Source organism: Eulemur rufifrons, chromosome 6 (assembly GCF_041146395.1).
Source record: "Eulemur rufifrons isolate Redbay chromosome 6, OSU_ERuf_1, whole genome shotgun sequence".
NCBI lineage: Eukaryota > Metazoa > Chordata > Mammalia > Primates > Lemuridae > Eulemur > Eulemur rufifrons.
In genome coordinates, this window is record NC_090988.1 from 20,280,731 (window position 1) to 20,296,807 (window position 16,077).

The 16,077-nt window shown below is 37.6% G+C and overlaps 1 non-coding gene across 1 annotated transcript; it reads right to left on the bottom strand.

Annotated features, from left to right (window-relative positions):
- Nucleotides 1-2,727: 2,727 nt before the first annotated feature.
- LOC138385487 (U4 spliceosomal RNA) lies at nucleotides 2,728-2,868 on the bottom strand. Its single transcript, XR_011233725.1, has one exon. It is a non-coding gene; the product is annotated as a U4 spliceosomal RNA (small nuclear RNA).
- Nucleotides 2,869-16,077: the final 13,209 nt, after the last annotated feature.

Genomic DNA, 16,077 nt, shown 5'->3' on the forward strand with positions numbered 1-16,077 from the left:
TATAATTTCCTGACAAGACCAAATTTGAGAACCCAGAAAGCTGAATCTAGGCCTTGGTACACAATTACTTTGCTAAGCTCATGTCTCTAGCACAAAAACACAAAGCCTTGCCTGATAACCTCCTAAATTTGATGTTGAAGCTTTTCATTCTAATAAGATAAGTCGTCAAGATGAAAAGATAGTTTGGTTAAATACTGGAAAAGGAAGCTCATAGTTTAAAATGTTTTTCATTTAAGCTGCTTGAATATTCATTGCAAAACCAGGGCTACTCCTAAGATCAAACAGATGACCCATTTGCATGCCTCAAAAAGTGCCAACATTCAGTCTTAAAAACTCCAAATAAAATCAGCAGCGTTGGGTTCAGCCAGCACCAGAATGAACTGATTTACCTGAGACAACAAGGGAGGCCTGTTGCAATTGGGCAGATCCACATAAATATCAGAGATAACCTGTGCTACCCTGGAGATATGCTTTGGACCAACTGGGAGAATGGCTACATTCAAGAATTGACTCCAGAGGCACATCATCAAGATGATAGAATAAGAGCCTTCTACCATCATCCCTCACAGAAGCATCCATTTTAATCACTGCTCATAGATGAGAATACTTTTGTGTGAGTGTGAGAATCCAGTGAAGAAGTTCCAGCATGCTGTTGGGGCAAAAAATGAGAACAGATACACTGAAGAGGGTAATACAGTCTCACTTCACCCATGTCACCCTCCCTAAGGAAGCACAGCTCAGTGCCAAAAGAGACTCCCTTGGCCCATGATTTCTCCCATGGGGGAAAGTGAGAGTGCCATGAGTGAGCATTCAGCTTTATCAGCTATGTAGGACGCTGCCCAAGAGGCCCACTTCTTTCTCAATTCACCCAGAATACTGATGTGCTCAGCATGGCAAAGTGGTTGGGAGAGGCTGGGAGTAGGGAAGAAAGGCCATGAATCCTACTAACCACTCTGTGGACTCCATTTGGAAGCTTACCACTTGGGATGTTTCACCTGCAGGCCCCTTCCCCAACTGGCCCCCACTCCAAGTGCACTAAGCCCCTCCCCCCAGGCTGGATCCCTGAGTGCAACCCCATGGACAAAAAGTACTATGGGATTGGAACAAAGTACACAAACTTGACCATTTCAGAGCACAACCCTAGGGAAAACAAACAGGAGGCTTTCATCATCCAGCCTGCCTTTGCACGATCAAGAGGAAGCATACAATCTTAAGAATCCCCCAAAGAAGGAAGAAGAAATCTGGACTGGGCACACCCATAGAAAAGGTCTGAGAGAGTCTCAGAATCCCTAGCTGGGCTGATTGTTGAAGGTATTTCTCTTCCAAAGCCAGTCAGCAAAGACTATAGGAGTTGATTGCTTATTCAAATGTGGAGACAGCAACACAGAACTTGAGGAAACAAAAAAATTTAAGAAAACATGACATCATCAAAAGAATATAATACTAATTCCAGTAACTGACCCCCCCCCCAATAATGATCTACGAATTGCCTGACAAAGAATTTAAAATAATTGTTTTAAGAAATGCCAATGAACTACAGGAAAACATAGACAGACAACTCAACAAAATTAGAAACACAGCACAAGAACAAAATGAGAAGTTCAAAAAGAGATAGAAATCATAATAAAGAACCAAATGGAAACCCTGGAGCTGACGAATACAATGAATGAAATAGAAAATGCAATAGAGTCAATAGCAGACTTGGTCAAGCTGAAGGTAGAATCTGTGAACTCAAAGACAGTTCATTTGAAATTATCCAGTCAGAGGAAAAAGAAAAAAGAATTAAAAAGAATCAAAAAAGCCCATGGGATTTATTGGACACCATCAAAATAGCTCACATTGGCATTATAGTCTTCTCAGAAGAAGACAAAGAAAGAGAAAGGGTCAAAAAGCTTATTTAAAGAAATAATGGCTGAAAACTTCCCAAATCTGGAGACAGATAAGGTAGATGAATCCCAAAAGATTAAAAAAAAATAGACTTCACTGAGGCATGATATAATCAAACCATTAAAAATTGAAGATGGAGAATTTTGAAAGGAGCAAGAGAAGAGAGGTTCATCACCTACAAGGGAATTCTCCATGACAATATCTGCAGATATCTCAGCAGAAACCATGCAAGCCAAGAGAGAGTGGAACTGTATATTCAAAGTGCTGAAAGAAAAAAAACTGCCAACCAGGAATACTGTACAGACCCAGCAAAACTGTCCTGCAGAAATGAAAGAGAGATAAAGACTTTCCAAAAGCTGAGGGAGTTCATCTCCATTAGACCTGCTTACAAAAAATGCTAAAGGGAGTTCTACAAGTTGAAACAAAAGTACACACTTCTGGTTATATATCCAAAGGAAAGGAAATCAGTATGTCAAGAGATATCTGCACTCCCATGGTCATTGTATCATTACTCACTATAGCCAAGATATGGAAAGAACCTAAGTGTCTGTCAATGGAATAATGTATAAAGAAAATGTAATATATACATATACACATACACACATTAGTCTTCTCTACTATACACACACACACACACACACACACAGTAGTAGTTCTTTTTTGTCCATGATTTCACTTTCCAGGGTTTCAGTTACCTCTGACCAACCATAGTCTGAAAATAGTTGAGTATAGTACAGCAAGATATTTTGAAAGAAAGAGAGAAACCACATTCACCTAACATTTTTTACAATATATTGTTATAATTGTTCCATTTTATTTTATTTTATTTTTTTATTTCAGTCTCCATGGAGACTGTCAAAAATTGCCAATGCAGACTATATTTCAAGTTGTCATGGCGGGGTATTGGGAAAAGTTTTCAATTAGTAATAATCGCGCCTTAGATAAACCTCATTGGCTACAATACTGCCACTGCACAAAGCTGTTCTACTTTATTATTAGTTATTGTTGTTAATCTCTTACTGTGTCTAATTTATAAATTAAACTTTATCATAGGGGTGTGTGTGTGTGTGTGTGTGTGTGTGTATGGAAATACATAGTATATACTGAGCTGAGTATGATCTGTGGTTTCTGGCATCTACTGGGGGTCTTGGAACATACCCCCCCTGGATAAAAGGACACTACTGTATATATGATGGAATATTATTCAGCCTTTAAAAAGGAAGGAAATCCTGCTATTTGCAACAACATGGATGAACATGGAGGACATTATACTAAATGGAATAAGCCAGACATAGAAAGACAAATACTGCAAGATCTCACTTATATATAAAGCCTTAAAAAGTAGAATATAATAGAAAGAGAAAGTAAAAGGGTGGTTTCCTGCCAGTAGTCAGAGGATACAGAAAATGGGAAGATACTGGTCAAAGGGTACAGACTTTCAGGTATAAGATTAATAAGTTCTGGAAATCTGATGTACAGCATGGTGACTATAGTTAATAATAATGTATAATTGAAATTTGCTGAGAGAGTATATCTTAAGTATTCTCACCACACACACACAAACACACACACGTAACTATGTGAGGTGGTGGCTGTGTTGATTAGCTTGTCTGTGATAATCATCTCACAATGTATACATATACCAAAACATCATGTTGTATACTTTAAATATATACAAATTTTATTTGTCAATTAGACAACATAAAAAAGGAGCAAGGGGGGGACAGAAAAAGGAAGGCATAACTGTTATAAGCAGTAAAAAATAATTAATAAAATAAATTCTAATATGAACTCATCAGTTCAAACTAATTAAGAGATCATAACAGCAACTGGTAAATGTTCTCCTTACACCTGAGAAACTTTGCTGCGCCATCTGCTGGTGTGGCAGCATCACTGCAGGCTGAAAAGCTGCTTTGCATCTACATGAAAGCACTTTAAAATTGCCTGCTTAAAGTATCTTTGAATTATGGAGTTGGTACTGCCTCTAAATAGTTTAGCTTCCAATTTGATTTTATCATTAGTGCATTGTCATTCTTGTGTCAGTAGTAAGTTGCAGTGTTTTAATATTTACAAATTCAAAAATTTTTAATAAAATTTTAGAGCAGAACTTAAATGAAGGGACAAAAAAAAAAAAAAAGAGAGAGAGAGAAAAGAAGATTTCACTCCATAATGTGGGGTATGTGTGGTGACTACCCCAAACATGATAAAAAACCGTCCTGAAGCCTTTGCTTTTTTCTAATATAAGCATAGAAGGGGGCCAGGAGTGGGGGTAGCCTGGAGGCAAGCCTAAGACTCTGCTTTTTTTATGACAGCATCAGCTGATTGTTATGCAGAACAATGTTGGCACGACAATCACTGATATAGACTATAGACAAATGGGCACATTCCTTGTAGTTTAAGGTTCAGGTCTCACTTTCACTTATTCTCAGGACTTAGAGATTATCTTACTTTCCTTCCAGCTCCTCCAAGACACCTGAAGCAAACAGAGTCTGGGATCACAGGTGGGAAAACTGTCATGCATGAGCTTCAGATAATAGGCTTAAAGAGGGAAACTCCAAGATGTGGCCCAGGCATATCCCACGTGCTGTAGGTCCCAAGGAAATAATGGGGAAAAAATTATGGCATCAAAAGAGCCAGAGAAACAGAGTCAGAAGGAATTTGGTGGCAACTCTAGAGACTTCCCATTTTGCCCAAAAAGACAGCTTACTTAGTGGTGGGGCTCTGATAGCTGAGTCTGCCTAATTCGGAGGTTTAATATAGGAAGTCACTTGGATAACACACTTAAACCATGTCCTACAATTCTGTTTTCATTGGTAATAAAAATAACACGCAAGGATTTACTCTCTAAGTCTCCCATCTCCATTCTGGGTTGATGTAAGGCTCCAAGCAGGTTAGATGTGTCTGCCCAGCGGAAATAAGCTTCGCCATGGTCTAAATTGAGGGGCACTGAGAAGTGGGTGGGAAACCATGTTCTCTAATCTAATTTTTACCAGTAAAAGAACCAATCTTTGATCTCCATCCTTCTTACTGTTTTATTTCTCTCAATTGGTTTAGAATTCAAGAGGGGAGTTCAGGGCTGTAATGTATTAGATCCCCTCAAACTCCATAGTTGTGTCCAGGTTTCACTGCTCGATAGATGTGTGTGACCATGAGTTAGTGATACAAGCCACCCAAGTCTCTGTTTCCTCACCCATAAAATGGAGATAATGGCAGAAACTACTTTCAGGATTATTTGGCTGGAAGACAGGGTATAACTCAAGAGAAGTTCTTGCTGAGTGACTGGCACGCTGTAAGTACTCAAGAAATGTTGCCTATTATAGTTATAATTTGATATTTTAAATTTATTTTTATGCTTTATTATTATAATTTTAATCTTTGCTACAAAAATTCATTGCTCTGTTTCTTTTTAAACCCACTCTTTCAGCACTGACATGAACTAATGCCCCAAACCCATCTCCACCCCAATCTGTGTGGAGAGGGATTTGAGGCATTAGCTGATATTGGTGAAGATGGGTTTGGGCATTAGCTGATGTCCGTAGAAATAGGATTGGGGTATTACTGATATCAGTAGAGATGAGTCTGGGGCATTTAGCTGATATCAGTGCCGAAAGAACTGGTTTAAAAGGAAAACACAACACTTAAATTCTAGGGCAAAGATCGAAATTGGACTATTGTCAGAACATAGAAAATAAGAGAAATCCAATTGTATAAAGGAAGAAACAAGTTTTACAATGTGTGTGTGTTCTAGGATGGAGTGCAAGAGTCAAGTAAATCAATACCTTGCAAATTGCTAGCACTCAGAGGTTGGCGGGTTATCACTTCCAGAGAGAGGAGGGAATGAGCAGGCTTTAGAAGCGCACTTTCCGCAAGCATCACAAACAGGCACAGATGGTGCCCGTGTAGGACCGCCACACTAAAGATCCAGTAGATAGAGACAGGTATTTGTAACAAAGGCCTATGGATAGGGTGCTATGGCTACTTTCCTGTTGTAGGTGATCGCCCCAAATATCTCCTGTAAATTTACGCTGGAAGTTTTGCATGGTGTTGGGGGAAAACGGCTGGTATGTATGACAGTGATGATGATGAGTATAATGACTGACAGCACCACCTATGTATTTATTGGTCCTTAGGTACTTTGGTCCTTAGGTACTAAGCTAAGCAATATACATCGATTATCTCCTTTCATTTTCACACAATCTTATGACATGGATACAATTTTAACTCCCCCATTTTGCAAATGAGAAAACTACGCTCAGAGAGGTTAAATGATTTGCCCACGTTCATACAGTAGTAATTTGTAGATTTGGGATGTAAACCTGGCTTATTTGAGAGAACAAAACATTATTAGATACAATACAATAAATTCTTCTGTAAAAACACACCAATAGAAGGAAACTGCTAATAAGAAGTGGCTTTTGAAAGGTCCCAACAGCAGAGAGAGAAAGAGAAGTCTTATACTCAGAATTATAGATTAGATTTGAAGCTCTTTTTTACAAGATTATTTTGAATATACTGAAAAAATAAAACTATACTTTCAGAAGTGCTAAGAAAAATCCACAAGCACCACAAGGAGGAAGAAGTGTGCAATGGTTACTAATAACTCTCTATTATACTTCATAGAAGCAACCATTGAGTCACACAGAGAAACATGCTTTCTTTCTGGAATAAACTTTTATTACTTCCTATTGATAGTCATAGCTTTAGAGGTGAACAGTGTATGGGAAAGTAAATTATTAGCCATATACTTGATGTTGGCAAAATGTCTTGGTTCTCTGAACCATGACCAATGACAGTACAATAAGCACTCTCAAGGGATTAAAAAGAAAACTAAATAGATATTATATAAAGCACTGTGCTCACACAATGTAGAGAAAACAAGATGGATGATCTTTTCCCTAAAAGTTGCTCATTATACAAATAAACAGTATTTGGAAGACATGTCTTCCATGACATATAAACAGCAGAGTTTTAAAATCATAAAAATTTACTATGTCAAATTTGTATTGTATTAAAAGATTTATAGGAAAGGGATGGGTTTTTGAGCAAAATATAAATGACCAAAATTTCAAAATTATCAAGATATAAAAAACCTGGAAAGACTAAATTCATGGAAGAAATGTTATAGGTAGTCAAAACTTTGTATCTAACTCAGACCCAGAGGGTTTCTTACTTTTAAAGAGAAGTTCTATCAAAACTTAAAATAACAAATAATTCTGGTGCTATTTAAACTATTCCAAAACATAGCAAAAAAAAAGTTGGAGTATGAATCGAAGACAAATTCCTGGCTCCAATTATTGACCTAACTTCTTAGAAATGTCAGAAAAGACAATGTTTATAGGAATAAATTCATAAAAGTGCTATAAAACAAGAGTGTAGGCCAGTAATCACGAGGAGTCCATGAAAGAAAATATACACATGGGATTGGACTGACAGAAGAAACTGTGGTCTACAACACATGGGAAGACTATTAGGAAAGGTGGCAATGGCTCTGGAGGTACTTCAAGTTAAAGGTGTGGATGCAGGGTCAGGAAGGACCCTGTCAAAACATCTGGGTCAGTGAGTAAAGAAATACATTTCAAATGTCTAAGTGGGTTGACCCCATAGGAATATCACATCTCATGTGCACTTGTAGCACGAAGCAGCCTACAGAACATTAACCTCCAGGCTAAAATTATGGATGTGGGTGTCAGGGCAAAAAGGAAGGGCAATGTATTAGTAACTTGCAACACTCAGGAATAAGCAGAAAACCTATGCCCCTGGCCTACCCCCACCCCCACCAAATAGCTACTATCACATACCTCCTTGGGGTATATCTATGCTTTTAGTACCCACAGTCACTTAAGGCAGCATTGTTCCCCACCCCACCCCCCAAAAAGAAAACCACAGCATTCACTAAAAATAGAATAGGGAGATTGTCATATATAAAATGAATGCACAAGTAAGAAACACCTAGTATTGTGGAAATACATTACAAAAAGCAGCACTGAACTCAGCAAAGGGAATACTAAGAAAATAGTTAAAAGAACAAATAGAACAATAATTTAAAATAAATCAAAGTAATATCCTCAGCGGGTTACAACAGAATATTAAAACAAGGCTGGCTGGGATGGTGACTCATGCCTATAATCCTAGCACTCTGGAAGGCTGAGGCGGGCGTATCTCTTGAGCTCAGGAATTTGAGACCAGCCCGAGCAAAAGCAAGACGCCTCTACTAAAAATAGAAAAATTAGCCGGGCGTGGTGGTGTGTGCCTGTAGTCCCAGCTACTCTGGAGGCTGAGGCAAGATCGCTTGAGCCCAGGAGTTGGAGTTACGATGAGCTATGATAATGCCACTGCATGCATCTACCCAGTGCGACAGAGTGAGACTCTGTCTCCACCTCCCCCCAAAAAAGACTGTCCTCAGTTGCAAACTGTAAGATTCTGAATAAAACCAACTTTAATTCTTTAAAGGCCTGATTTTTTTTCTTCAGTTGACGTAAATTTTCATGAAATTCTATGAAAGAGAAAACCATAATTTCAGAAAATAGATTATTTGCTGCAAGGTAGAGAATTGAGTGCAAGAGGGATGAGGGAACATTTTGGGGGATTATGGGAATTGTTCTATATTAGGATTAAATACATCTATCAAAATGCATTTAATCATATACCTTAATTTGGTAAATTTTATTGTATTTAAATTGTACCTAAACAAAGCTTATTTGAAAAAGAAAATGAGTTCTGAAAAACCGTAATGTGTGAACATTGGAAGATCAATCTGGGAAACTCATTATCCAATTACCAGATATTTCAGAAAGAGAGGTGGTCAACAGAAATCTCAAGATGAGAGTGATGCAGCTGGTTTAGAGCAAATTAGCAAATTATGCCATAGATTTACGTGCAGTCGTGATAAATATACAAAGAGTTTCTGTGCACCCTTTGCCCAGTTTCCCCCAATGGTTACATATTACAAAACTATAGTACAGTTTTATAACTAGAATATTGACATTGATACAATCCACCAGGATTTCAGTTTTACTTGTACTTATTTATGTGTATGCGTGCACACCTGCATATTTAGTTCTATACAATTTTATTACAGTACTGGTTTGTGTATCTGCCACCATAATCACTAGTCTGTTCTCCATTTTAATAATTTTATGATTTCATGAATGTTATATAAATGAAAGTATATGGTATGTAAACTTTTAGAATTGGCTTTTTTTTTTTTAACTCAGCATCATTCCCTTGAGATTCATCCTAGCTATGTATATCAACAACTTGTTCCTTTTCATTGTTGAGTAGTATTTTATAGTACGAATGTACTACGGTGTGTTTAGCCCTGCATCCACTGAAAGACATCTGAATTATTTCCAGTTTGGGTTATTACCAGTAAAACTACCATGAACTTTCATGTACAGGCTTTTGTATTAATCTAAGTTTTCATTTTTCTGAGATGAATACCCAAGCAGACCATTGCTGGTTCATATGGTTAACTGTATGTTTTGTCTTATAAAAAACTGCCCAACTGTTTTTCAGGATGTAGCATTTTATGTTTCCATTACAAATGTATAGGCGATCCAGTCTTTCCACATTGTCACCAGCATTTGGTGTTGTCCCTATTTGTTTTTAATTTTAAATATTCTGATATGTATGTAGTGATATGTTATTGTGATCTTAATTTGCATTTCCCTGTTGGCTAATTGAGCATCTATTCATCTGTTTCTTGACCATCAGTGCATTTTCTTTGGTGAAATATCTATTTATGTCTCTAGCAATTTTCCAATTTATTGTTTGTTTTTTACTGTTGAGTTTTGAGAGATCTCTGGATATTCTAGATACTAATACTTTGTTGCATATATGGTTCTCAGGCTTTTTCTTCCAGTATGTACCTTGTCTTTTCATCCTCTTAACATGGTCTTTCACAAAGCAAAAGTTTTTTATTTTGATGAAGTACAATTTATCAATTTTTCTGTTAATGATTATGATTTTGGTGATAAGTCTAAGAATCCTTTCCTAGCCTTAGATTTTGAAAATTTTGTTTTCTTTTTTTAAAGTTTTATAATTTTGTAGCCCATGACCCAATTAAAGTTTATTTTTGCACAAGATGTGAAGTGTAGGTCAAGGTTGTTTTCTATCTTTCTTTTTCTTCCTTTTTTTTTTTTGCCTATTGATATCCAATTTCTCCAGCCCCATTTTTTGTTCATCTGTTGAAAAAGCTATCACTCCTCCACTTAATCGCTTTTTAACCTTTGTCAAAAATCAGTTACACGTATTTGTGTTATCCTGTTTCTGGGTTTTTTATTCCATCCCACTGACCTATGTGTGTCTCTCTCCAATTGCCTTTCTCCACTTACTAGCTTTTGTTAGTAAAGTCTTATTGAACTATAAGCAGCCTATTTATTTATATATTGTCTATGGTTGCTTTTATACACAAAGGCAGAGCTGAGTAGGTAGGACAGAAACTATATGTCCCATAAAACCTAAAATATTTACTATCTTGTCCTTTATAGAAAATTTCTTTGACCCCTGGTTTAAAGAACAATTGCTCCAAATTGAAGCAGGAAGACACAGGCTTTCAGGAAGAGGATCTCCAGGAAAGAAAATGGAACTAACAGTTTAACTGATGTTTTGGCCATTTTAAGAAGTGCTTTATAGTTCTAATATAGAATTTAGAGAATAATTTATGTGAGTACATAAAAGTTAAGCAAACAATAAAAGATAATTATTAACACCAACAAAAATTGTATGAGGAATGAAAATGTAATCATAATCTACCCTGTGAAACATCTATGAGAAATAATTATATGACCCTAGTGTGGAAGGCAGAATGCTGTTGCCTCTTCTCCAAAGATGCCCATATCCTAATCCCTAGAATCTGTCAATACACTACCCTACATAGTAAAAAGGGATTTTACGGGTATGGTTGAGTTAAGAATCTTGAGATGGGAGATTATCCAGAAGAGATCAATGTCATCTCAAGGGCCCTTGTAAGAGAGAGGCAGAAGGTTTAGAGTGAGAGAAGATGTGCAGCTGAAGCAGATGTCAAAGAGGCAGAGAGAGGTTTGAAGATGCTACACTGCTGATTCTGAACATGGAGGGAGGGGCTACAAGCCAAGGAATGCAGGAAAACTTCAGAAGTCAAAGGAAACAGATTCTCTTCCAGAGTCTCCAAAAGGAATCAGCCATGCTAACACCTTGACTTTGGCCCAATTGACTAATTTTTGACTTTTTACCTAAGCCACTGGTTTCTGGTAATTTCTTATAGCAGCAATAGGAAACTAATACACTTACTCATGTAAAACCCTGAGTATTTAGCCAAAATAGTGATCTTTTGAAAGGAAGAGAAGGGGAAAGATATGTGTGTGTATGTGTGTGTGCCTGTGTGCGTATCTGTACCTATGGTGGGAGATAGCGTAAGAGAAACAATTACTTGTCTTCCTAAGTAGTAAGCCAATGAATAGTTTCTGAAATAGAAATATCAAAAATAGCTAATAAGCATTCCTTTCTCTCTGTATCCACACCAACATCTATTGTTTTTGGACTTTTTAATAAAAGCCATTCTAACTGGGGTAATATTTTGAAAGAATAATTTAAAAAACAGCTAATAGGTAGCTATAGAAAGCAAACTTTGAGTGAGAAGAGGAATGATGTTAGTGGCTACTAATTTTTTATTACAAATTTTATCATATTATATGCCATTAATCTATGTACCTATATTATTTTGGTTAAAAAAATAAAAGGTGGCCGGGTGTAGTGGCTCACGTCTGTAATCCTAGAGCTCTGGGAGGCCAAGACGGGAGGATTGTTTGAGCTCAGGAGTTCAAGACCAGCCTGAGCAAGAGCAAGACCCCATCTCTACTAAAAAAATAAAAAGAAATTGTCTGGACAACTAAAAGCATATATAAAAAATTAGCCAGGCATGGTGGCGCATGCTTGTAGTCCCAGCTACTCGGGAGGCTGAGTCAGGAGGATTGCTTGAGCCCAGGAGTTTGAGGATGCTGTGAGCTAGGCTGATGCCACAGCACTCTAGCCCGGGCAACAGAGTGAGACTCTGTCTCAAAAAAAATAAAATAAAATAAAAATAAAAGGTTACTGTTATGGACTGAATGTTTGTTGAACCCAATTCATATGTTGAAATCTTAATCCCTAATGTGATGATATTACGAGGTGAGGCCTTTGGGTGGTAATTAGGTCATGAGGGTGGAGCCTTCATGAATGGGATTAGTGTCCTTATAAAAATGGATTTCAGAGAGTTCTCTCTGCTCTTTCTGCCATGTGAGGATATAACTAGAAGTCAGCAGTCTGCAGCCCATAAGAGGGACTTACCAAAACCTAACCACGCTGGCACCTTGATCTCAGACTTTCAGCCTCCAAAATAGTGAGAAATAAATTTCCGTTGTATATAAGCCACCCAGTTCAAGGTACTTTGTTATAGCATCCCAAACTGACTAAGAGATAAATTGCTACCAAAAAGTGAGGATGCCATTATATAGCAAACATACAAAAATGTGGATGCAGCTTTGTGACTAACAGGTAGAGGCTGGATGAGTTTTGATATGTATGCTTTTAAAAAGGCTAGATTATCACGAATGGTGAGATCTGAGAACAAAAGGAGAGCTGTAGAGAAAGCTTCTGTCTTCTTAGAGCGATGAACAGAATGGTAGAAATATGGATGGTGAAGACCATTCTGATGAGGCCTCGGATGAAAATGAGGAACGTGTTATTGGAAACCAGAGGAAAGTCAATCCTTACTATAAAGTAGGAAAGAACTTGAATGAGTTATGTTCATATTCTCATTGTTTTGGACGTTGAGAAATTCAAGATCAAGACATTGGCAGATCCAGTGTCTGGTGAGGGCCTCCTTCCTGGTTCAGAAATGGCCATCCTCTTGCTGTGTCTTCATGTGGTAGAAGGGATGAGGGTGCTTTCTGGGGTCTCTTTTGTATGGGCCCTAATCTCATTCATGAGGGCTCCATCCTTATGACTTAATCACCTCTTGAAGGCCCCACCTCCAAATATCATCAACATATGAATTTGGGGGTGAAGAGACAAACATTTAATCTATAGCAGTGTATATGAACATTATAAGGGTTCCTACTAAAAAGATAAATAGGATGTATTTATTTAAAATTACCAAAGGAGGTAACTTAACTTCCAGTAGAGTTAAGTGTGCCTCTACCAGGCTAATCCTCCCACAAATAAGAGCTATAACACTGAGGCAGAGAGGAACTACCTAAAGATGTGGGAGAGAGACCAAAAGTAGGCAGATTCTGAAGGGGTTGATATTTGGAGTAAGAGAACAGCACTGGGTTAGTTTCCTCTTTCTATAGTTTTAAACCTGAGGAAAAACCTAGTCTGTGCTATACAAGGCACCTAAAACTCCTCTAGTAATCCCTCCTTATGACTTGAAGAGGCAGAATATAGTCACCAGAAAGTCACCAAAAAGTAAAAGGAGGATCCTGGAAATGAGAAAGACAGACAGGAAGAGTCCCAAATGCTGTGTATAGTCTCTAACCAAATCTCTAGCTGTCCCCAGACCATGCATATAAGGGGCAGATTCCAAGCTGCCCAGCTAGAAATATGAGAATTGAACTGAGAGTTGAGCCATTTGGAAAACAGGGTTTGCAGTTTGAGTTCAACCAGGTAAACTTCCTGCTAAAACAATAAGAACAAATAAGCAACACTAATCAGAGGAATATAACAGTATCCACAGTCTTCACAACATAACATTCACAATGTTCAGTATTCAATCCTTAATTACTCAACTTATTAAGAAACAGGAAAATGTGACCCATTTTCAAGAGAAAAGACATACAATGGAGACTGAATCCAAGATGACTCAGGTGTTAGAATTAGCAGATTTTAGACTATTCTTAATGATATAAAGAAAAATATGCTCACAATACATGAAGCCATAGGAAATATGAGCACAGAAATCAAAACTAATAAAAATGGAAATTTTAGAACTTTCTTTTTAAAGTCACTGGATGTACTCAGCAGTACAATGAAGATGACAGAGAAGACTCAGTGACCTTAAAGATAAATTGATAAAAACTATCCATTCTGTTAAAAAATAAACCCATCCCGGGGACAGTACAAAAAAGTTGAACATGCAATTGGAATTCCAGAAGGAGAATATAGAGAATAAAGAAAAAAAATGATTTAAAGAAATCATAGCCAGAAAACATCCTAAACTTGGAGAAAAACATAAATTTATAGGTTTAAGAATTTCATAAAACCCCAGGCAAAATCAATTTGAGGAAAATTTCCTAAGCATTTTATAGTCAAACTACTGAAAACTAAAGATAAAGAGAACATCTTGAAAGCAGCAAGAAAAGACTGATACATCCCATAAAAAGGGAGTGATGACTCAAATGACAGCTGAGTTCTTTTCAGAAATATGGAGGCCCCAAAACAGAGGAACAACATCTTTAAAGTGCTTAAGGAAAACCCCTGTTAATACAGAATTCTATATGCAGCAAAATATCTTTCAAGAATGAAGGTAAAATAAAATATTTTCTAATAAAATAAGCTAAGAGAATTTGCTGTCAGTGGATTCACACTGCAGGAAACACTTTGTGGTGATTTTTATTGTTACTGTTTCTTTCTAACTTGGTCTTGAGGTCTCTCTGTCAAGAATGGCCATACACCAAGATAGCCCTTGTCCAGGAGAGCCTGACTGGGAGGAAAGTTAGGTTGAGGTGTGTGTGGTAGGTGACACACAATGAGGAGATGAAACCAAAATGCATGAAACTGAAGAGTACCGAACTGAGATTTGAGCTGCTTCCCAAGGAACAGGGTTCAACCAAGTAAACTCTATTATTTTCAAGTCCAGAGAAGTTAGGGGTGCTGTTGGGAGGTCAAAAAGAAGTCTGCAGAGACAGCAGAGAGCTCAAGCCAGAGAGAGGGGAGTCAGAGATAAAGGAAGAGAGGGAACCTGGGGGGCTATGCCATTATCAGGGTCCATGGGCATTATGCTTTAGGCTTCTCTGAGGTGACTGTGGGTTGGCCAGTTAAAAGAAAACACTCATGAGAAAGGGAAACTTATTTACATGACTCTGTTGTTGACCATTAGGTTTTACCAGGGTCAGCAGCTGTGAAGCGTATTGGGTTTTAGGGCAGTGAGATGAGGAACAAAGAGGATATATCATAAAAAACCACACAAGGAAGGAAAGTTTTAAGTAGGCCAAGGGTGATGGAATATTACTGAGTTTCCAACAACTTATATCAGGCCTCAAAATTTATGACACACTTGTTAACAATCTCTCCATGTGAATATGATACATACTAAAGTTTAAAAATCACTGACATGCTTATCTCCAGTGAGAATGGTCTTTATCAAAAAGTCCCAAAACAATACATATTGGTGTGGATGCAGAGAGATAGGAACACTCATACACTGCTGGTGGGACTGCAAACTAGTACAACCTCTGTGGAAAGCAATATGGAGATACTTCAAAGAGCTACAAGTAGAACTGCCATTTGATCCAGCAATCCCATTACTAGGCATCTACCCAAAGGAACAAAAGACATTCTATAAAAAAGACATCTGCACTAGAATGTTTATAGCAGCACAATTCACAATTGCAAAGATGTGGAAACAACCCAAGTGCCCATCAATACATGAGCGGCTTAATAAAATGTGGTATATGTATACCATGGTGTTCTACTCAGCCACAAAACACAATGGGGATCTAGCACCTCTTGTATTATCCTGGATAGAGCTGGAACTCATTTTACTAAGTGAAGTAGCACAAGAATGGAAAAACAAGCACCACATGTACTCACCATGAAATTGGTATTAACTGATCAACACTTAAGTGCACATTTAGTAATAACATTCATCAGGTATCGGCCAGGTGGGAGGCGGGAGGAGGGGATGGGTACATTCACACCTAATGGGTGCCATGTACACCGTCTGGGGGATGGAAACACTTGAAATTCTGACTCAGGTGGGGCAAAGGCAACCTATGTAACCTAAACATTTGTACCCCCGCAATATGCTGAAATAAAAAAAATTTTTTAAATCACTGACATAAATGATAATTTAGTACCACGTACAAGGTTGATATAGAAAATATTTCCTGTCCTTTCTAACTGTAAAAACCACATTTGCATAATCTAATGACATGTAATGAGGAAGTCTGGCTGGCTGAGCTAGACCTCAGATACTGTTAGTGTGGGCAATATACTTTTATGAACCATGTCCAC